General features: G+C 36.0%; 1 protein-coding gene across 3 annotated transcripts in view; it reads left to right on the top strand.

The window, feature by feature from the left end:
* PCCA (propionyl-CoA carboxylase subunit alpha) overlaps positions 1-20,061 on the top strand; it is a 357,444-nt gene that overhangs the window by 15,406 nt on the left and 321,977 nt on the right. The gene's annotated exons all lie outside the window — the stretch shown is intronic.

Raw genomic sequence — 20,061 nt, 5'->3', positions numbered from 1 at the left:
GTCACCAAGTACATTTAAGCAAAGCATGAGATAGTTAGATTCAAAGATTAATGAAATGTGTTTTTTTTTTTAAAATTTATTTTCTTTTATTTATTTTTGGCTGATTTGTGTCTTTGTTACTGAGTGCGGGCTTTCTCTAGTTGGAGCGAGCGGGGGCTGCTCTGTTGCGGTGCGCGGGCTTCTCATTGCGGTGGCTTCTCTTGTTGCGGAGCATGGGCTCTAAGTGTGCAGGCTTCATTAGTTGTGGCTCGTGGGCTCTAGAGCGCAGGCTGAGTAGTTGTGGCGCACGGGCTTAGTTGCTCCGTGGCATGTGGGATCTTCCCTGACCAGGGCTCGAACCCGGTCCCCTGCATCGGCAGGTGGATTCTTAACCACTGTGCCACCAAGGAAGCCCTAATGAAATGTTTATACAGTGCTGCCTTATGGGAGCACATTTCCGCACAGGATAACTCCACTGTCACTCGGGATGCTGTAATTGTTTAACCTTCCTAAATGCTTTACCATGTGCAGCTGAAAGTTTGATAAATCAAAGATAGGCTAATGCTAATTGGACATGAACAAAAGAAGGTATAGCGTAAAGCAGTGACTGATATATAATTTTATTGGGGATTTTTATCAAAACAGGCATTTTTAGCAGTAATAAACTGTGAATGAGTAGAAAAAAATCCCATGGGAAAAGTGTATGAATTATTGGAACTGTATGACATGAAATGTAAGTAGTTGTACTTTGATATAAGTTACTGTTTTTCATTCTTTCACACAACTTCTGATAACAGGACCTATTGGTAATGTCAGCTTTTATCGTATAGTAATTTAATGCAAAGAATTTTCAGTCTTTGTGATTTTAAAATTTTATCTAGAAGTATGTTGTTCCTGTTGTCTTATTGTGACTCTCTTCCTTTTTTAAAAAGCAAAATGGAAATGATTGCAAGCTACTCTAATTTCCCCAGAATAAAGGTTAAGTATATTATTTAGTTTATTTGGCTGGTACATTTAAAATATTTATCCTTTACTTTAAAAGTAATTAAGCAGTTAAAAAAACTTGTTTTGCGTATATACTGTTTGATTTTTTTTGAATATTGGTTTCTGGCTTCTTTACTAATAATCTGTTTTAACTGTGATAGTTTCAGTAGTTTATATTCCTCACAAAATATTCATGAAATAATGAGAAAACTGTTGCTTTAATGTCATTCTTGATTGGTAAACTAAGGCATTTACCAATAGTAAAGCTACTTCAGAAAAAAGTTTGTGTTACTGTCAAGCCAGTAGTAGATTTAAAATTCATTCTTCTCATCTTGTGTTTATTTTTCAGTGTATTAGCTCAGGCTGTGTTTTCATTCATGGGTAAATTGAGAGAAAAATGTTTGAATTGTGGACAATCACTGTTTTTATTTCAAGCCTAACAACAAACTTTCACTTGTAATTTTTTTTTTCATATCACAGTATATAGTTAATTCTCTATGCTGTGTTCTCATAGAGGTGACTGTCGGCATATAGCCAAGATTATTTATATTTCAGCTTTTTCCTATTTGTTTATATTTCAATGTGGTATTACAGAATAATCTACTTCTGTAAGCTGTTGCTCCAAAGAGCATGACTAACTTTTCTCACTGTTACATTTCTAGCTTTGTGGACAGTCACTTTCCAGACTTTGGCAAAACTGGTTTCAAAAGAGTTGGTTTGAGTTTTAAGTCTTTGTCATTTATCCTTCCTGAAGCAGAGGTGGTAGTTTTTATATTTTAAATATTTTTAGCCACTTTTTTTTTTTTTTTAACCAGAGATTATGATATATAGTTTAAAATAAGATTTGCCAGGCCCCACGGTGGGAAGCAAGCAGTGCATGCTCGGTCAAAACTTCCTCTTCATATGACCTCCTGTAAGTCGGTTTCTAGAAAGATACTATAAGTAAAAGCAGGATAATAATGATGGTTAGAATGTTCAAAGTTTGATTTAAGCCTTAGAAATAGGGCCAGATTTGCTATTTGGTTTCTGTTTTAGCCTCAAGAAAGACAAAAAGGTGAATTCCTCTAACAGCATATTTTGCTTCTTTAACATGTGATCACAAAGGTTACCATCATATCTAATGAACTGTATAATATTGGTATTATGAACAAGGCATGCTATTCAGATGTATTATAAATGTTTCAATATTGATTTTCAAGAGGTGAGCATTTTCACTGTTACTTGGAGTAAAAAAATCTTACATGCTTCATGTGTTAATTTCATAAATTGAAATGTAAATACTATTATAGTAGGAAAATACTGCAACAGTTGATTGTGAAAACTATTAATTTTATGTTAAAAACAACTAATTTTTAAGCAGTTAATCAGGGGAAGAAGACTAACAGTTATTACAACTATTAAGTGGTAAGTCACACAAAGAAGGAAAGCCAAGTAACTTGCAAACAGTGAATGTTGAATGGGAAAAAGTTGGCTTTTAAAGACCATTATGCAGTTTTCTTCCATGGGTCCCTTCCATTAAAATGGTGCATTCCCCCTCTTTTAAAATTAATTTTGGGGGGGTGAATCGTTGAATCCACGTGCAGGTTTTGTCCCACAACAACCTCTCATGTTACTAACATTTTTGCATTCACCAGTGAAAATTGCCTGACACTGTGATTACTTTGGTTGCTTTTGTCATCTTTGCTGTCTTTTGAGGAATCTGTTGGGTCTAACTGCTCCTTTTTGAATCTGCCTGGTTTTTTTTTTAAAGCACAGTTAATTTTATTTTTGGCTGCGCCATGTGGCTTGCGGGATCTTAGTTCCCGGACCAGGGATTGAGCCCGTGCCCTTGGCAGTGAAAGTGCGGAGTACTAACCCCTGGACTGCCAGGAAATTCCCTGCCTGATTTTTGTTTTGTCTTTTTTCTTAAGTATTTGAGTCCTTTCCTGTCTTATTTATAGCATACTTTTTTTTTTTATAGCATACTTATTTTAAAAGTTCTATCATTTTGTTATTTTACTTCAACATCTTATGTATCTATTTATATTTCTGACTCTTCCTCACAATGGATTGTTTCCTCACATGTGTAGATTTTGTCTTGTGACCTCATATTTGGTATCTTTATCGTTGAACTCCACATGGTTTGGGTTGTCCGGTGTATCACTGACTAATTTTTATATTAATTTCTTGGCGCGAAGGTTGCTGAATTATGAGGATGGGGCAAAACCAGATGAAACTACACACACACACACACACACACACACAGACACAGACACACAGACACAGACACACACAGACACACACAGACACACACACACCCTCCCTCCCTCCCTCTGTTAAATAGGCCCATGGTTTCTAATTTCCCGAGGAGACTTTTTCCTTTACTTTGAAGCACAGCTGATAATAAGTATGTCTTCTCCCTACTTAGTAGATTATTGAAACCCCACCCCCCTTCACTGAGGATGTAGTCTTTGTTGTGCCATGTGGGATCTAGCTCCCCAACCAGGGGTCGAACCCGGGCCCCCTGCACTGGAGCGTGGAGTCTTAGCCACTGGAGCACCAGGGAAGTCCTGAGGATGTAACCTTTGAGCAACATGGCCTTATGTAGGAGTTTTCCTTCACATCTTCAGCTCACAATTGGTTCCTTTCTCTGAGAGTTAAAACTCAGTTCTCTAGGTTATTCAGATCCCCACTTATACTCTCCAAGATTAGTGGTATCGACTCTAGTGGATACTGTCTGGCTTTTAGCTGCTGCTTCGTTTTTTTTTTTTCTCTTCTTCATTTTTGATCCCTAGGGATTGCTTATGGTTCTTGTAAGCCAAACTGTTCATTTAAAGAAGTTTGTTATATTTAATCTGGGATTTTTAGGTGCTTCTAGGGAGGGTTTGCAGTTATCAGTCTAGTTCGCTTATTGTTGGATTGTCTTAAAATAGGATGATATCCTATTCTCTGTTGAGGAAGTTTTCTTGCTTTCTTTGAGAAGACTGACCCAGAGCAGTCTCAGAGTCAGGCTTTACCCAGGAAAACAGTTCATACGTATTGATGAGATTAGTGCAACTGCATCCAGAGGATGAGGCCAGAGTCAACAAGCAATGTAAAGTACTCCAGTGGGAAATGGTCAGGGCCAGAGAGAGCAAAATAGGGGTTAAGCCTCTTATCAAGTCATGAATTGTCTTTTATGTATCATTCTCCAGGCCCTTATTATTCTTTGAAAAGATTTGTGGAGAATGGTTTATGAGGGGAAAATGGTCCTAGTGGAAAACTGTATCCTGCTGGGATTGTGATAGGCATTGTGTTTTATCTGTAGATCAGTTTGAGAAATATCTTTATCTCAACATTTTTTTTTTTTTTTTTTTTTTTTTGGCGGTACGCGGGCCTCTCACTGTTGTGGCCTCTCCCGTTGCGGAGCACAGGATCCGGACGCGCAGGCTCAGCGGCCATGGCTCACGAGCCCAGCCGCTCCGTGGCATGTGGGATCCTCCCAGACTGGGGCACGAACCCGTGTCCTCCGCATCAGCAGGTGGACTCTCAACCACTGCGCCACCAGGGAAGCCCTATCTCAACATTTTTAAGTCCTCCTATACATGAGCATGGATATTCCATTTGATGTTGTTCCACTTATCTACGTTGCTTTAATTTCTTTCAACAGTGTTTTGTAGTTTTCAGAGTATAAGTTTTGCACTTACTTTGCTGTATTTATTCCTAAGTATTTTAATATTATTTCTGAGGCTGTTAGAATTGCAATTTCATCCTCATTTTTTTTCTTTTGGCCTCACCATGCAGCTTGCAGGATCTTCATTCCCTAACCAGGGATTGAACCCGTGCCCCCTGCAGTGGAAGAGTGGCGTCCTAACCACTGGACTGCCAGGGAATTCCCTAGAATTGCAATTTTTTAATTTCAGTTTTTATTGTTGATTGCAGATGTACAGGAATACAATTGATTTTTTTTTTTTTTTGCGGTACAGGGGCCTCTCACTACTGTGGCCTCTCCCATGGCGGAGCACAGGCTCCGGATGCGCAGGTTCAGCAGCCATGGCCCATGGGCCCAGCCGCTCCGCGGCATGCGGGATCCTCCCAGACCGGGGCGCGAACCCGCGTCCCCTACATCGGCAGGCGGACCCTCAGTCACTGCGCCACCAGGGAAGCCCCAGTTGATTTTTTAATAGTGATTTTGTGTCCTGCAACCTTGCTGAACTTGTTTATTAGTTCTAATAGTTTTTAAAAATATAATAGATTCCTTGGGATTCTCTCTAGAAGATCATGTCATGTGTAAAGAGAGATAGGTTTACTTCTTTCTTTTCTAACTGGATGCTTTTTATTTCATAGTCTTGCCTGATTTCCCTTGCTTTAATTTCCAGAATGATACTGAAAAGGAGTGGTGAGAGCAGACATCCTGTTTTGTTCCTCATCTTCGGGGGAAAACATTCAGTATTCCACACCTAAGTTTGATTTAGGCTCTGAGATTTTCATAAATTCCCATTATTAGGTTGAGGAAGTGCCCTGCTATTCCTAGTTTGTTGAGAGTTTTTGTCATGACTGGGTGTTGGATTTTTACAAATGCTTTTGCTGTGTCTACTGAGATGATAATGTGGTTTTTATCCTTTATTCCATTGATATGGTATATTACATTAATTAATTTTTGGATGTTAAACTAGCCTTGCATTCCTGGGATAAATCACACTTGGTCATGATGTATAGTCCTTTGTGTATATTGCTGGATTCAGTTTGCTGGTGTTTTGTAGAGAATTTTTCATCCATGTTTATAAGAGATATTGGTCTATAGATTTCTTTTCATTTGATGTTTTTGTTTTTGGTATCAGAGTGATACTGGCCTCATAGTATAAGATGGGAAGTGTTCTCTCATCTTCTGTTGTTTTGGAAGAGTTTGTGAAGAATTGGTATTAATTATTCCTGAAATGTTTGGTGGAATTCACCAGTGAAGCCATCTGGGTCTGAGCTTTTCTCTGTCGGTAGTTGTTTGATTACTAATTCAGTCTCTTGTAGATTTATTGAGATTTTCTATTTCTTCCTGAGTTAGTGTCTATAGTTTGTCTTTCTAGGAATTTGTCCATTTCATCTTAAGTTATTGTTTATAGTATTTTTTTATCATTTTTATTTCTATAAGGCTGGCAGTAATGTCTCTTTCATTCCTGGTTTTAGTTATTTGAGTTTTTTCATGTTTTCTTTGTCATTTTAGCTAACGGTTTTCAGTTTCATTGATCTTTTCAAAGAACCGACTTTTGGTATCATTGATTTCTCTCTTTTTAAATTCTCTATGTCATTTCTATTTACACTAGTTTTTGTTTCCTTCATTCTGCTCGCTTTGGGTTTAGTTTGCTCTTTTAAAAAATAGTTTCTTAAAGTAGAAAAACTAGGTTGTTTTGAGGTCTTTTTAATATAGGTGTTTAACCGTTCATTTTTCTCTATTGTTTTAGCTGCATCCCATGTTTTGACATATTGTATCTTCATTTTCATTTCCGAAAGTAATTTCTAGTTGCCCTTTTGATTTCTTTGACCCACTTGTTATTTAGGAGTTTGTTGTTTAATTCCACATATTTATGAGTTTCCCAAGTTTATTTCTATTACTGATTTCTAATTTCCTTCTTTTTTGGTCAGAGAATGTGTTTTCTACTGTTTCTATCCTTTAAAATTTTTTGATGTTTGTTTTATGGACTAGCATATGATCTGTCCTGGAGAATGTTCCATGTGAACTTAAGAATGTGTATTCTGCTGCTGCTGGGTGGAGTGTTCTATAGATGTCTTTTAGGACTGGTTGGTTCATAGGGATATTTAAGTCATCTGTTTCCTGGCTGATCTTCTGGTTGTTCTATTCATTATTGAAAGTGGGGTTTAACCTGGTTTTAAAAGCCTTTAAAAAATGCTAGGTAGTTATTTTGTTTTGCTTAGTTTACAAAACTGGTGACAAATAATTGTGTATAGGCCTGCAACTCTGTGCATGAAAGCACCTGAATAAGGTAGGAAATAATTGACTAAAGGACTCTTGAGTGTCCAGGCCTAGAGATTCTTGCAAGGATTCTTTGAAATTTTCAGGAGGCAAGAAATTTTTTTAAGAAATTTTGACACTATTTAAATTGCTCTAGACTTAGAGAAAGAAAAATAGATTTCCATTTCTTTTTATGAAACCAGCATAGTAATTCAGAAATCAAAATCTGGGCAAAGATAGTAAGCAAAAAATAAAATTACAATGACTGTAATTATATATTGATAGAAGAATCCTAAGTAATAGAAAATAGAGTAAAATTTATTTAAGTAATGTGCTGCAGTCATGCAGAGTGTATTCATGACATTTCAGTATGGTTTAATGTTAGACACTATTAATTTAATTAAATATACTAATAAGTTAGTGGAGGAAAACTATATGATCATCTTGATGGAAGCCTAGATGTCATGTAAAAGAAATTCACTGTCTTCTTGTAAAATCCTTAGTAAAACAGGATTAAATAAATACTGCCCTCCCAGAATGAAGAGGTCATACCTCATAGGAAGCATTCTCATGGAAGTCAGGATGAAGACCCATACATTTACTGTCACCACTAGTATTTAATAGCATCCTAGAAGTGCTCGGCAATGCAGTTAGGCAAGAGTTATAAAATGGTGGACAGGAAAGGCAGAAATAATAAAATTGTATCGAGTTTCTAGTTATACCGGCAACTGAACAACTCTTTAGAAACAGTAAGAAGAGTCTCTGTGGTAGTTAAAAAATAAATACAAAGAAATCTGTAGCTTTCCTAAGTATCAACAAGGTAGAAAATACAACTTAAAAAAATTTAACCTCCTGGAAGTAGTGGCAAAGATAAAACACTTTATGATATGAATTTAAAATGAATTCATACGACTTATATGAGAACTTCTTTTTATATAAGGAAACAATATTGTAAATGCTAGTTATTTCTAGATCTATGTTTTTGTAGTAAATCCTAATAAATGTAATAATGTAACAGTGGTGGTGGTGGGGATTGACAAAGGAGTAAATATGCAAGAATGGCCTAGACAATTTTGAGGAAAATTGAAGAGGTAACTGTACTAACAGATGTTAAAAAAATATTGGGGACTTCCCTGGTGACCCAGTGGTTAAGACTCCACGCTTTTACTGCACGGAGCATGGGTTCGATCCCTGGTCACGGAACTAAGATCGTGCGTGCCACACAGGGCCAAAAAAAAAAAAATTGTAATACCTTATAAAGTGAAAATTATTAGGACCACTACATAAAATTTTGGAGCAAGATGAGACACATTTATGAAATAAATTGATTAGATTTTAGGTAGAGGGCTGATGTGGGAGATTTTATTTAAGAGGACCTTATTAATACTATATTGACTTAGAAGGCAGGACAGGTGGATTGTAGGGTTTTATGCCACTAATGTACTGTGATTTTAGGTAGTCCCAGAGAAGTTAAGAAATGATAAGGAATGAGAAATGTTTGATGGTTTTGGTGACTGGGACTTCTTAAATGGGTAGGTAGGTCTTCATTAGTTTGGTGAATAGTGGGAACAAATAATTATGAGAATTTAGAGATTGTTGTGTTTGTACTTCTCAAAATGCTTGTTAGATAACTTTATTTACTTTTATGATCACTTACTTTATGTATGTATGTGTGTTTTCAAGTAAAAGGACTAGTAAACCTTTCCATAAGAAGTAGCAAAATATTGTTATATTTGTTTTAAACCTCTGAAGTTAGGGTTTTGATTTTTTTCTTTTTAAATGAGATTAAATGATTCTGTACTTCAACCTTTGACTATATTTCCTACCTGGACTCCTAAATTGAACTTATCAATATTTTGTTGCTTTGTCTGTGTATAGTAACATTGTATTGAAATGAGAAATACTTGGTATATATTGCATTAACACCAAAACCTAAAATCAGGGAAGTAGTCATTGTGACTCACATCTTGGCCAGGCAGCCTGCTGTTTGAAGTATGATTCCTGGTGAGTATTGTAGTCTTACCCTTAGGATTCAGTAATGAGGTTGAGTGGGGTTTCCTCTGAGCACTCTGGGATGATTGACAGTAAGGTGGGGGGAATCATCACTTAGCATGCCTACCCTTGATATGATTTCCCTGCTGTCTGGGGAGGTACTGAGGACAAATAGGACTTCGTGACGTCTGTGTAATTAGTGTATGTTGGTTCCAGCTGAACAAACTGGAGGGTAATGATCAGGTAAATGGAGATGGAATACATTAATGTAGGCGAAGGTATAAAAGACCTTAGGGAAAACCTTATAAAAATTTTATGGGGTTGTTAGAATGTCTTTATTTTATATCTTTTCATATATATATATATTTTAATAAACTTATCTGTTTATATTTTTGTTAGAATATCTTCACTTTTATCCTAGGTGTACATAGAGTTGAAAGAAATTTAAGTGTCAAAACCATTTACCTTTTCTCATTTACATGATTTACTTTTCAGGATATTTTTCAACCTTTGTTTTAGTTTGAAAAGGAGTTAAAGTTCTTAATTTTTAAAAAATTATTTCACAAAATCTGTTAGTGGACTTATTTTCAGCTAATGTAATTATTAATCCTCAAATAGGAATAAATGACCAGAGTGAAGTTTGTAAAACTTTTTGGGGGTGGTAACTGAAAAATCAGGTGACCTTTTGTTATATGTGTGTGTAGTTGAGATGGTATGTTTAACTAACATTTTCTTATTTTTAGTATATGTGCTGCCGAAGCGAGCATAACTAACATTTTCTTAAATTTCTTTTGCTAGTACAGAATATTGTAAGGTGGTGGCCATCATAGTCCATGTTTCCCAGTTAGTCTTAATTAGATCAGAAGCCTTCCCAGTCTTTTAGATTGCCATAGAAAATCTATAAGATTCTTAATTCATTCTTGCAAAAAATACTTATAGTTGTCATTGTTCAAGATGAAGTTTTCTTATCAGCAACATAAAATTCCATGGCAAAGCCTCTGATAGTGACTGTAATACTGCATTTAATGGGAAGGAAGGAATTGGTTTCATTAATGTGATTATGGACCTTGGAGTTCTGGTAATTAGATAATTGAAGGGTTTTTAAATGGCATATTTGCTTTAAAACTTGCTACTGCTCACTTTTCTCATAAAACTTAGCTTTCGGTAACCTTTTTGGATTAAGAATGCAATGTATCTACCTATGCTTATTTAAAACACTAGACTTTTCAGTGAAGAACAAATTAATCAGGAGAAGAAAGCATTTAACATGTTTAGACATTACTTTTTCCACCCTTTTTCTTTTATTGACTTTGGATAAACATGTTTTGCCGAGGCATTATAATACTATATCAGTTTAAAATGTTTTGATTATCTTCAGCTTGGCTAAATTACTTTCTCTACATTTTTGGGGAAAATGGAATAAGATAGGATTCCTGGTAGGAATTTGTTCACATTAATATGGCTCATCAGGGACATTATATTTAATTGGAGATCCTGCGGAATAGTAGCAGGAGGCTGAAGAGAATTATTTAGCATTAGCAATGGCTCGTCTGGGAGTTGTGCACTAATCAAGGAGCTTGAGTGTTAGCAGTGGGGATGATGGGAATTATGACGATTATGACATGTAAGCATGTCTGTGTGCAAAGTGGACAGGCAATGAGTTAATCAAGAAGTATATTAAATGGCTCCCATGCTGATTCATTATTGTCTACCATAGTGCCTGTCAGGTTGTGTATTTAAAAAATACAGTTATTGCTGAATTCAATGTGTATAAATTCAGCCACCATTTTTTTTGCTTTTCTCTAAAATAACCTCAAATTACCTAATACTACATATAAAAATAGAAAAATGTATCAACCTTGCTGACTATGCGATTTGTGTATTAAAATACAGTATCTCATTTTATTTTAACACTTTAGAGTGAACCTTTAATTTCAGATTCATTTAAACATTTGTTTGCTTTGCCTTTTCATAATATTTGTTGTAAAAAGACTGTTTGGCTTGTTTTCTACTGCATAAAGTGTTTAGGTTCAAAAACAAATTTTATATATCTTTATTTTTCAAAATGAAAAAATAATTTCATTCTGTCCGGAAGACATTAATATTTAACACATGAAGCTAATCATTAGACACAAGACAAATCAAAGCATTAATCTTTTCTACCATCACAATGCTCCAAAATCAGGGGGTGGGCATGGTAGTGGTAGGAATCTTTTTTGCTCTAGTGGGTGGCCTCTTTGTGCCAGGTAGACCCATTCTGTGCCCAGCATGGTTAGAGAAACTACTGGTTAGAAATGCTAGGAATGTACTTATTTTGGGAAATGGAACTAATAAACTGAATTCCTTTTAGAAAATAAATTGAAATGCAGTATAAATCTATGAGCAAACTGGATTATATCTATAGGCAAATTTATAGAGTTACTGTGTAGATGAACACATACAGTTCCTTTTTCTTTTTTATTATTATTGTAAGCACTGCCAAATGTAATAAAACTTTCTACCAAACTGTGACCTTCATGTATTAACTTAATTAAAGCAATATTATGCGTACTACTTGAAGTGTTAACCTGTGGGTGGTGGTTATTGAAATCCATTATCTGTGGAGTCGGTATTAGTGGTCAGCTGTATTAGAAATAAAACTTGCAACGAAGACTCTCCCTTGGGTGCTGTGAGCTCAGCAGGTTAAACCGTCAAAACCTGTCAAAGCTGCTTAAAAGACTGATAGTTTAAGCTCTGTGGGGTTAAAGATAAACGAATCATTCCAGTAAGGGAGGACCGTGACTATTTAGCAGCAAGGCAAAAATTACATTTGGGCAGGGGAAAAGAAGGATTTATATCAGTATATTTATGTATGAGTTATTTTATTCGTATATATGTTTGTATACTTCCCGTTTAATAAAAACACTCCAATTTTTAATCTGTAGAAAGTGACTTGTGAAAATTTTCATTTGTAAAATGAAAAGGGTGTCCCTAAGTCCTTAATTTTTGTTAGTAAGACCTTTATCCTTTTACTGATACTAAAAGTTTAAAAACAAAACACAGTGAAATATTGTGAGTTTACCTTTTGTTTTTGTGTTTTTGAAAGTTCCTGGTGGCCTTAAACAGCATGGTTTGAAAAAGAACATTTGTTTCCATGTAGTTAGTACCCGATGGTATGAAAAAATACCTAATCATGGATTTAGTTTTCTCTAAACATCTACTGAAGCAGGTTTAGAAGTTCTGTAGTCTTACTGAAAAAGCATACGTTAAAAAAAAAGGTTTGAAAATACAGCTTACCTTTATAAATATAGTATTTTTGATATTGCCGTGTTTATAAGACTTTGACTTGACTCGTTTCTGTTAGTGTCACTCATTTAAGACCTCTTAGTGGATGGAAAGATGATCATTTTAAGAAGTACTAATAGCTGTCACTTATTGTATATCTACAGTATACTAGAGAATCAGTGATTATGTAAGGGAAGTATTACCTGTCATCGTTTCGAGAAAATTGGGGCTTCAAGATATAAAATAGGTTGTCAGAGATCATTTAGCTAGGTAAGCAATGGAGCTGAGGTTTTAATTATGTGTGGTTCCCAAATTGTACTCTTTCCATTGTAACATATTGCTTCCCATGCTAAGTATATGAAAAAGTCCCTTTCCTCCCCCAAAGAAAGTCAGGTTTATTACCTTGAAGGCCACTGTTTATTAGTGCCTGTTGTGGGCCAGATGCTATGCTAGTCGTTGAAATTAGAATAGTGACCAGGAGAAACATGATTTTTGCTCTCATGGCACTTAGAGTCTAGTGGTAGAGACAGATATAAAATAAGAAAACATGCAAACAGATAATTACAAATTGTGGTAAGTGTTATGAAGGAAACAGACTAGTTGCTGAGAGAGAATAATGGTGGTCAGGGAAGTTCTTTGAAGGAGGTAAAATGTAAGATGAGACCTGAGAGATGAGAGTCAGCTATATTAGCTAGGCAGTCAGCTAGACAAATGGTGCAGTGTGTGCAAAGGTCCTGAGCCAATCCAGTAGATTGGTTCCTAATCTGTGTATCAGCACTCCTCAGCTTGTGTAGGTATTCATTTGCTAGCTATCTCTAGCAACAGCCAGTGCATTGACCCTACTTGGGACAGCTTCTTTTGGTACTTGCTGCTCCTCTTTTCTCAGTTGTCACAATGCAACTGCCAATTTGGAGTAGCAAAAGGAGGAGTCCAGGAGGCATCTTCAGGAGGATATAAGGTTGTCTGAATGGCAGTAGTAGATTTATATCTGATATATCAGTTTATTTGAGTCAAAGCCTATCCTAAGGAAGAGAGGCTCCAATTCAGATAAATTCTATTATTGCCACCTTCAGTCATGCATCCATTCAATATGTTTATTGCAAAGCACTGTCTAGATACTGGGAGTGAGGTGTGGTCTGTCAGTGGAAGCTTGTAGGCGTGGGACAAAGGGCAGGAACCATGTCTTTCTATGTGGGAGACAGCACAGGTAAAACTGATACAGATAGTATTTTTAAATGTCTTATTTTGTAAACAACTGTTTAGTGCCTTCCAAGTCTTCCTGTGAATTAATCATATATTAGTTTAGTTTCCAGATCTATAATGTATTCCCTAAATGGTTGCTGGATATTTTAGTAAAAGGGAATTTATAATTATAGCAAAGTAACTTCAGCGAGCTATTTCAATTAAGTATTACAGATCCCTAGGCTACACTGATGAAACTCAACAGGGATGGTCTTTGTAGGGGAGAACAGTTTCAAAACTACACACATCTATTTGTGAAGGGTTTCATGTAATTTTTCCTCTTGATAAGAAATGCTTTCACATATACTTTTTTCTAAATACTTTTTTTTAAAGAGCAGTTTTAGGTTCATAGCAAAATTGAGAGGAAAGTATAGAGATTTCCAATACACCCCCTGTCTCCACACATGCATGGCCTCTCCATTATCAACATCTACCATCAGAGTGGTGCATATATTGCAAGTGAATGAGCTTACATTGACATATCATAATTACCCAAAGTCCGTAGTTTACATTAGGGTTCACTGTTGGTGTTGTACATTCTGTAGGTTTAGGCAAATGTATAATGACATGTATCCATCATTACAGTATGATACAGAGTATTTTCACTGCTCTAAAAATCCTCTGTGCTCTGCCTGTTCATCCCTTGCCATCCCCCCAAACCCTGACAACCACCGGCCTTTTTACTGTCTCCATAGTTTTGCCTTTTCCAGAATGTCATATAATTGGAATCGTACAGTATGTAGCTTTTTCAGATTGGCTTCTTTTACTTAGTAGTATGAAGTTAAGGTTTCTCTATGTCTTTTCATAGCTTGATAGCTCATTTCTTTTTAGTGCTGAATAATAATTCTGTTGTTTAGATTACTACAATTTATTCATTCATTCACCTACCGAAGGACATCTTGTTTGCTTTTGGCAATTATGAATAAAGCTGTTATAAACATCTGTGTGTAGGTTTCTGTGTGGACATGGGAGTGTGATTGCCAGATCATATGGTAAGATCATGTTTAATTTTGTAACAAATCACCAAACTATCTTCTGAAGTAGCTGTACCATTTTGCATTCCCAGCGGCAGTGAATGAGAGTTCCTGTTGTTCCACATCCTCATCAGCATTCGATGTTGTCAGTGTTCTGGATTTTGGTCATTCTAATAGGTGTGTGGTGTATCCTGTTTTAATTAGTGTTTTCCTGATATGGGATGTGGAGCATCTTTCCAAGTGCTTATTTGCCATCTGTGTATCTTCTTTGGTGAGGTGTCTGTTAAGGTCTTGGGCTCATTTTTTAATTGAGTTGTTTGTTTTCCTATTGGTGAGTTTAAGAGTTCTTTGTATATTTTGGATAATAGTCCTTTAACAGATGTGTCTTTTGCATATATTTTCTTTCATTCTGTGGCTTGTCTTCTAATTCTCTTGACATTGTCTTTGCAGAGAAGTTTTAAATTTTAATGAAGTCTAGCTTATTCTTTCTTTCATGGACTGTGCCTTTGGTGTTGTTTATCCAAAAAGTTATTGCCATACCCAAGGTCATCTAGGATTTCTCCTTTCTTATCTTCTAGGAGTTTTATAGTTTTATGTTTCACGTTTAGGTCTGTGGACCATTTTGAGCTAATATTTGTAAAGGGTGTAAGGTCTGTGTCTAGATTATAATTTTTTTTTGCATGTGGATGTTCAGTTATGCCAGCACCATTTGTTGAAAAGGCTATCTTTGCTCCATTGTATTGCTTTTTCTCTTTTGTCAAAGATCAGTTGTCTCTGTTTATGGGGGTATATTTATGGGTCCTCAATTCTATTCCATTGATCTATTTGTTCTTTTGCTGATTATCACACTGTCTTGCTTACTGTAGCTTTACAGTAAGTTATTTTTTTTTAATTTTTAAATTTTTTTTCATTTTTGCGGTACGCGGTCCTCTCACTGTTGTGGCCTCTCCCATTGTGGAGCACAGGCTCCGGATGCGCAGGCTCAGCAGCCATGGCTCACGGGCCCAGCCGCTCCGCGGCATGTGGGATCTTCCCGGACCAGGGCACGAACCCGTGTCCCCTGCATCGGCAGGCGGACCCTCAACCACTGCGCCACCAGGGAAGCCCTACAGTAAGTTTTGATGTTGAGTGTTAATATTCCAACTTTGTTCTTCAGTATTGTGTTGGCTGTTGTGGTCTTTAGCCTCTCATATAAACTTTAGAATAGGTTTGTTGATATTCACAAAATAACTTGGTGGGGTTTTGACTGCATTGAATTTATAGATCAAATTGGGAAGAACTGACATCTTGACAATATTGAGTCTATCCATGGAGATAGAATCTCTCTCCATTTATTTAGTTTTTCTTTGATTTCATCAGAGTGTTGTAATATTCCTCATATAGATCTTGTACATATTTTATTAGACCTATCCCTAAGTATTTCATTTTTTGGGTGCTAATGTAAATGGTATTGTGCTTCAAATTTCAAATTGCACTTGTTCATTGTTGGTATATAGGAAAACAAATTCACTTTTCTATATTAATCTTGTATCCTGCATTCTTGCTATTAGATGATCATGTCATCTGTGAACAAAGATAGTTTTATATGTTCCTTCCCAATCTGTATACTTATTTCCTTGTCTTATTGCATTGGCTGAGACTTCCAGTATGATGCTGAAAAGAAGTGGTAAGGGAACATCCTTGCCTTGTTCCTGATCTTAATGGGAATGTTTAGAGTTTCTCATCAGTAAATATGATGTTAGCTATAGGTTTTTCGTAGATAGTCTATCAACGTGAGAAAGTCCCCTTTATTTCTAGTTTACTGAGAGTTCTTTATTATGAACAGGTGTTGGATTTTGTCAAATGCTTTTCCTGCTTTTATTGATATGATCATGTGATTTTTCTTTTTTTAGCTTGTTGATATGATGGTTTACATTAATTGATTTTCGAATGTTCAACCAGTCTTGCATGTCTAGGATAAATCCCACTTGGTTGTGGTGTATAATTTTTTTAATACATTGTTGGATTCAATTTGCTAGTATGTTGTTGAGGATTTTTGCATCTATGTTCATGTTGTTTTGTTTGCATATAGATGTTGAGTTGTTCCAACCATTTGTTGAAAGGACTAAAGGACTATCATTTCCCTATTGTATTGCTTTTGTACCTGTGTGGAAAATCAAATAGTGACTTGTATGATTCTATTTCTGGACTCTATTTTCTAGTCCCCTGATCTGTATCTGTCTGTCCATTTGGTAATACTACATTGTCTTGATTACTATAGTTTTATCATCAGTGTTAAAATTGGATTCCTCCAGCTTTACTCTTTTTTATCCAGAATTGTTTTAGCTAGTCTAGTTTCTATGCTTTCCCAAATAAATTTTAGAATTTTGTCTATATTTACTAAAAATCCTTCTGGAATTTTGATTGTAATTGTATCAGTTTGGGGAGAATTGACTTCTTTACTATGATGAGGCTTTCTATCCATGAACATGGGAGGTCTCTTATTTAGGTCTCCTCTGATTTCTTTCATCAGCATTTGTAATTTTCAGCCTGCAGATCTTGTACATATTTTGTTAGATTGTATACCTAAGTGTTTCATTTTTTTGTGAGGTTCTTAAAATGTTTTTTTTTTAAATTTAGGTTTCCAGTGTACATTGCTAATAGTAGATGTGTGATTGATGTTTACATGATGATCTTGTATCTTGTGATTTTGCTAAACTCACTAGTTCTAGGAGGTTTTTGGTAGATCCCTTTGGATTTTTTATGAAGACGATTATGCTGTGTGTGAACAGTAACAGTTTTATTTCTTCTTTTATGATCTGTATGCTTCATTTCTTTTTCTTTCCCGATTGCACTGGCTGGCAACTCTACATTATGATTTGGTATAAGAGTGGTGATAGTGCATATTTTCCAATCTAGTGGAAAAGCATTCAGTCGGTCAGTATTGACTGACCGACTGTTTGGTGTTAGTTGTAGATTTTTGTAGATGCTCTTTATCAGGGTGAGGAAGATCCTGTCTACTTCTGGTTTTCCAAGAGTTTTTTTTTTTTTCCATCATGAATGCTTTTTCTGAATCAATTGACATGATTATGTGTATTTTTTATTTTGATTGTAATATGATACTTTACATTGAGTGGCTGGTTTTTAAATATTGAACCAATCTTGTGTTTTGGGCATAAACCCTGCTTGATTGTGGTGTATTATTCTTAGAAAAAGAATAAAAAACTGATAATCAGAACCAGCTACTTCAGATTACTTTAAACCCATTAAAATCACCCTCGAACTATCCTTAGGGAAATCTTTTTCTGATTGTACCAAACAATTATTTCCAACTTGACAGCCAGTGATCCTCAAGTCTTACCTTTAGATTAGATTTCTTAATATTTTATTACTAGTTTTTTCATCACTGGTATGAGGGATCTTGGTCTGCAGTTTTCTGTTTGTGTATTCTCTTTGGTATCAGGATAATGCTGGCTTTATAAAATGAACTGGGAAATGTTCCTTCTCATTTTTTTTTCTGGATGAGCGTGTATAGAATTGGTTTCATTTCTTTAAATATTTGGTAGAATTTTCCAGTGAAATCAGCTGAGCCTGGAGATTTCTTATTCAGAAGATTTTAAACTATGAATTCGATTTCTTCAATAGTTACAGGATTATTCAGGTATCTATTTCATGTTGAGTGTGTTTTCTTAGTGTGTTGTTTTCAAGGAATTGGTTTATTTCACCTGAGTTGTCCAGTTTATATGCATGGAGTTGTTCTTGGGATTTCTTTATTATCCTTTTGATGTCTGTGTAGTTTGTAGTGATAATCCGTCTTTCATTTCTGATATTGATAATGACTTTTACCTTCTCTTTTCTTTTTGTTAGTCTTGCTTGAGGTTTATCAATTTTACTGATACTTTTGAAGAACTAGCTTTATGTTTGATTTTTTCCTATTGTGTTTCTCCTTTCAATTTCATTGATACCTGTTCTTTATTATTTTCTTCAGCTTTTTTTCCCTCTTTTTCTGATTTGTTAAGGTGGGAGCTTAGATGACTGATTTGAGATATATTTTAGTATATAACATTTAATGCTGTAATTTCCTCTGTAAGCACTGCTTTAGGTACATCTAATAATTTTTGATATATTACATTTTCACTTTTGTTCAAAATATTTTCTAGTTTTCCTGTTTTATTCATGAGTTATTTACAGTTGTTTAATTTCCAAGTGTTTGGAGATTTTTCTGTTATTAGTTACTGATTTCCAGTTTAATTCCTTTATAGCCAGAGAACACATTTGTTTGTTTTGTTTCTTTTCAGTGCGTTAAGGTTTGTTTCACGATGTAGGTATGGTTTATCTTGGTGACTGTTTCATGTGTACTTGAAAAGATTGTTTCATCTTCTGTTGTTGGATGCAGTAGTGTATAAATGTCAGTTGGATACAGATGATTGATAGTATTGTCCAGTTTCTCTCTATTCTTGCTAAGTTTCTACTACTAGTTATTGAGAGAAGCGTGTTGGAATCTCCAACAACAATTGGGTGTTTGTTTCTCCAGCACTGTTTTTAGGTACCTACATATTAAGAATTATTATATCTTTTTGTCAGATTCACCCTTGTTATCATTTAATAGTCTTCTTTATCGCTTGTAACTTTCTTTGCTCTGAAATCTGCTTTGTCTGATACTAATACCAGCATTCCAGCCTTCTTTCGTTGAATGGTGCATGTTATTTTTTCCCCACTATCTTGCTTTTAAACTACCTATATCGTTATATTTAAAGTGAATTTCTTGCAGGCAGCATATAGTTTGGTCATATTAAAGAAACCATTTGACTGTATCTTTTTTTTTTTTTTTGCGGTACGCGGGCCTCTCACTGTTGTGGCCTCTCCTGTTGCGGAGCACAGGCTCCGGACGCACAGGCTCAGCGGCCATGGCTCACGGGCCCAGCCGCTACATGGCATGTGGGATCCTCCCGGACCAGGGCACGAACCCGTGTCCCCTGCATCGTCAGGCGGACTCTCAACCACTGCACTACTAGGGAAGCCCCTGACTGTATCTTTTAATTTGTGTATTTAGACCCTTATGATTAATTATTGATATGTTTGGGTCTCAGGCTGCCATTTTATTATTTCCTGTTTTTCCATCTAGTTTTTGTTCCTTTTACCCATTTTGTGTCATCTTTTTGGGTTATTTGAACCTTTTTTAGCATTCCTTTTTAGTTCATCTGTTGTGTTTCTGACTATATCTTGTTTAGTTTTTTTTTTAATGGTTACTCTGTGGATTACAATATACATTCTTTTTTTCCTATTTATTTATTTGGCTGCTTTGGGTCTTCATTGCTGTGCATGGGATTTCTCTAGTTATGGCAAGTGGGGGCTGCTCTTTGTTGTGGTGCGTGGGCTTCTCATCGCGGTGGCTTCTTGTTGCAGAGCACGGGCTCTAGGCATGTGGGCTTCAGTAGTTGCAGCATGTGGGCTCAGTAGTTGTGGCTCGCAGGCTCTAGAGCGCAGGCTCAGTAGTTGTGGCACACGGGCTTAGTTGCTCCATGGCATGTGGGATCTTCCCGGGCCAGGGATCGAACCCGGGTCCCCTGCATTGGCAGGCGGATTCTTAACCACTGCGCCACCAGGGAAGCCCTTGGCAGATGGATTCTTAACCACTGCACCACCAGGGTTTTCATAATCTATTTAGAATCCATATTTTCCCACCTCAATTGGAATGTAGAAATCTTTCTACCATATAGGTAT

This window comes from Aethalodelphis obliquidens, unplaced genomic scaffold, assembly GCF_003676395.1.
Source record: "Aethalodelphis obliquidens isolate GAN/ISIS:26980383/991018 unplaced genomic scaffold, ASM367639v1 scaffold15, whole genome shotgun sequence".
Taxonomy (NCBI): Eukaryota; Metazoa; Chordata; class Mammalia; order Artiodactyla; family Delphinidae; genus Aethalodelphis; species Aethalodelphis obliquidens.
The sequence above is the reverse complement of the archived record's forward strand: the minus strand, read 5'-3'. Positions and strand labels throughout refer to the sequence as shown.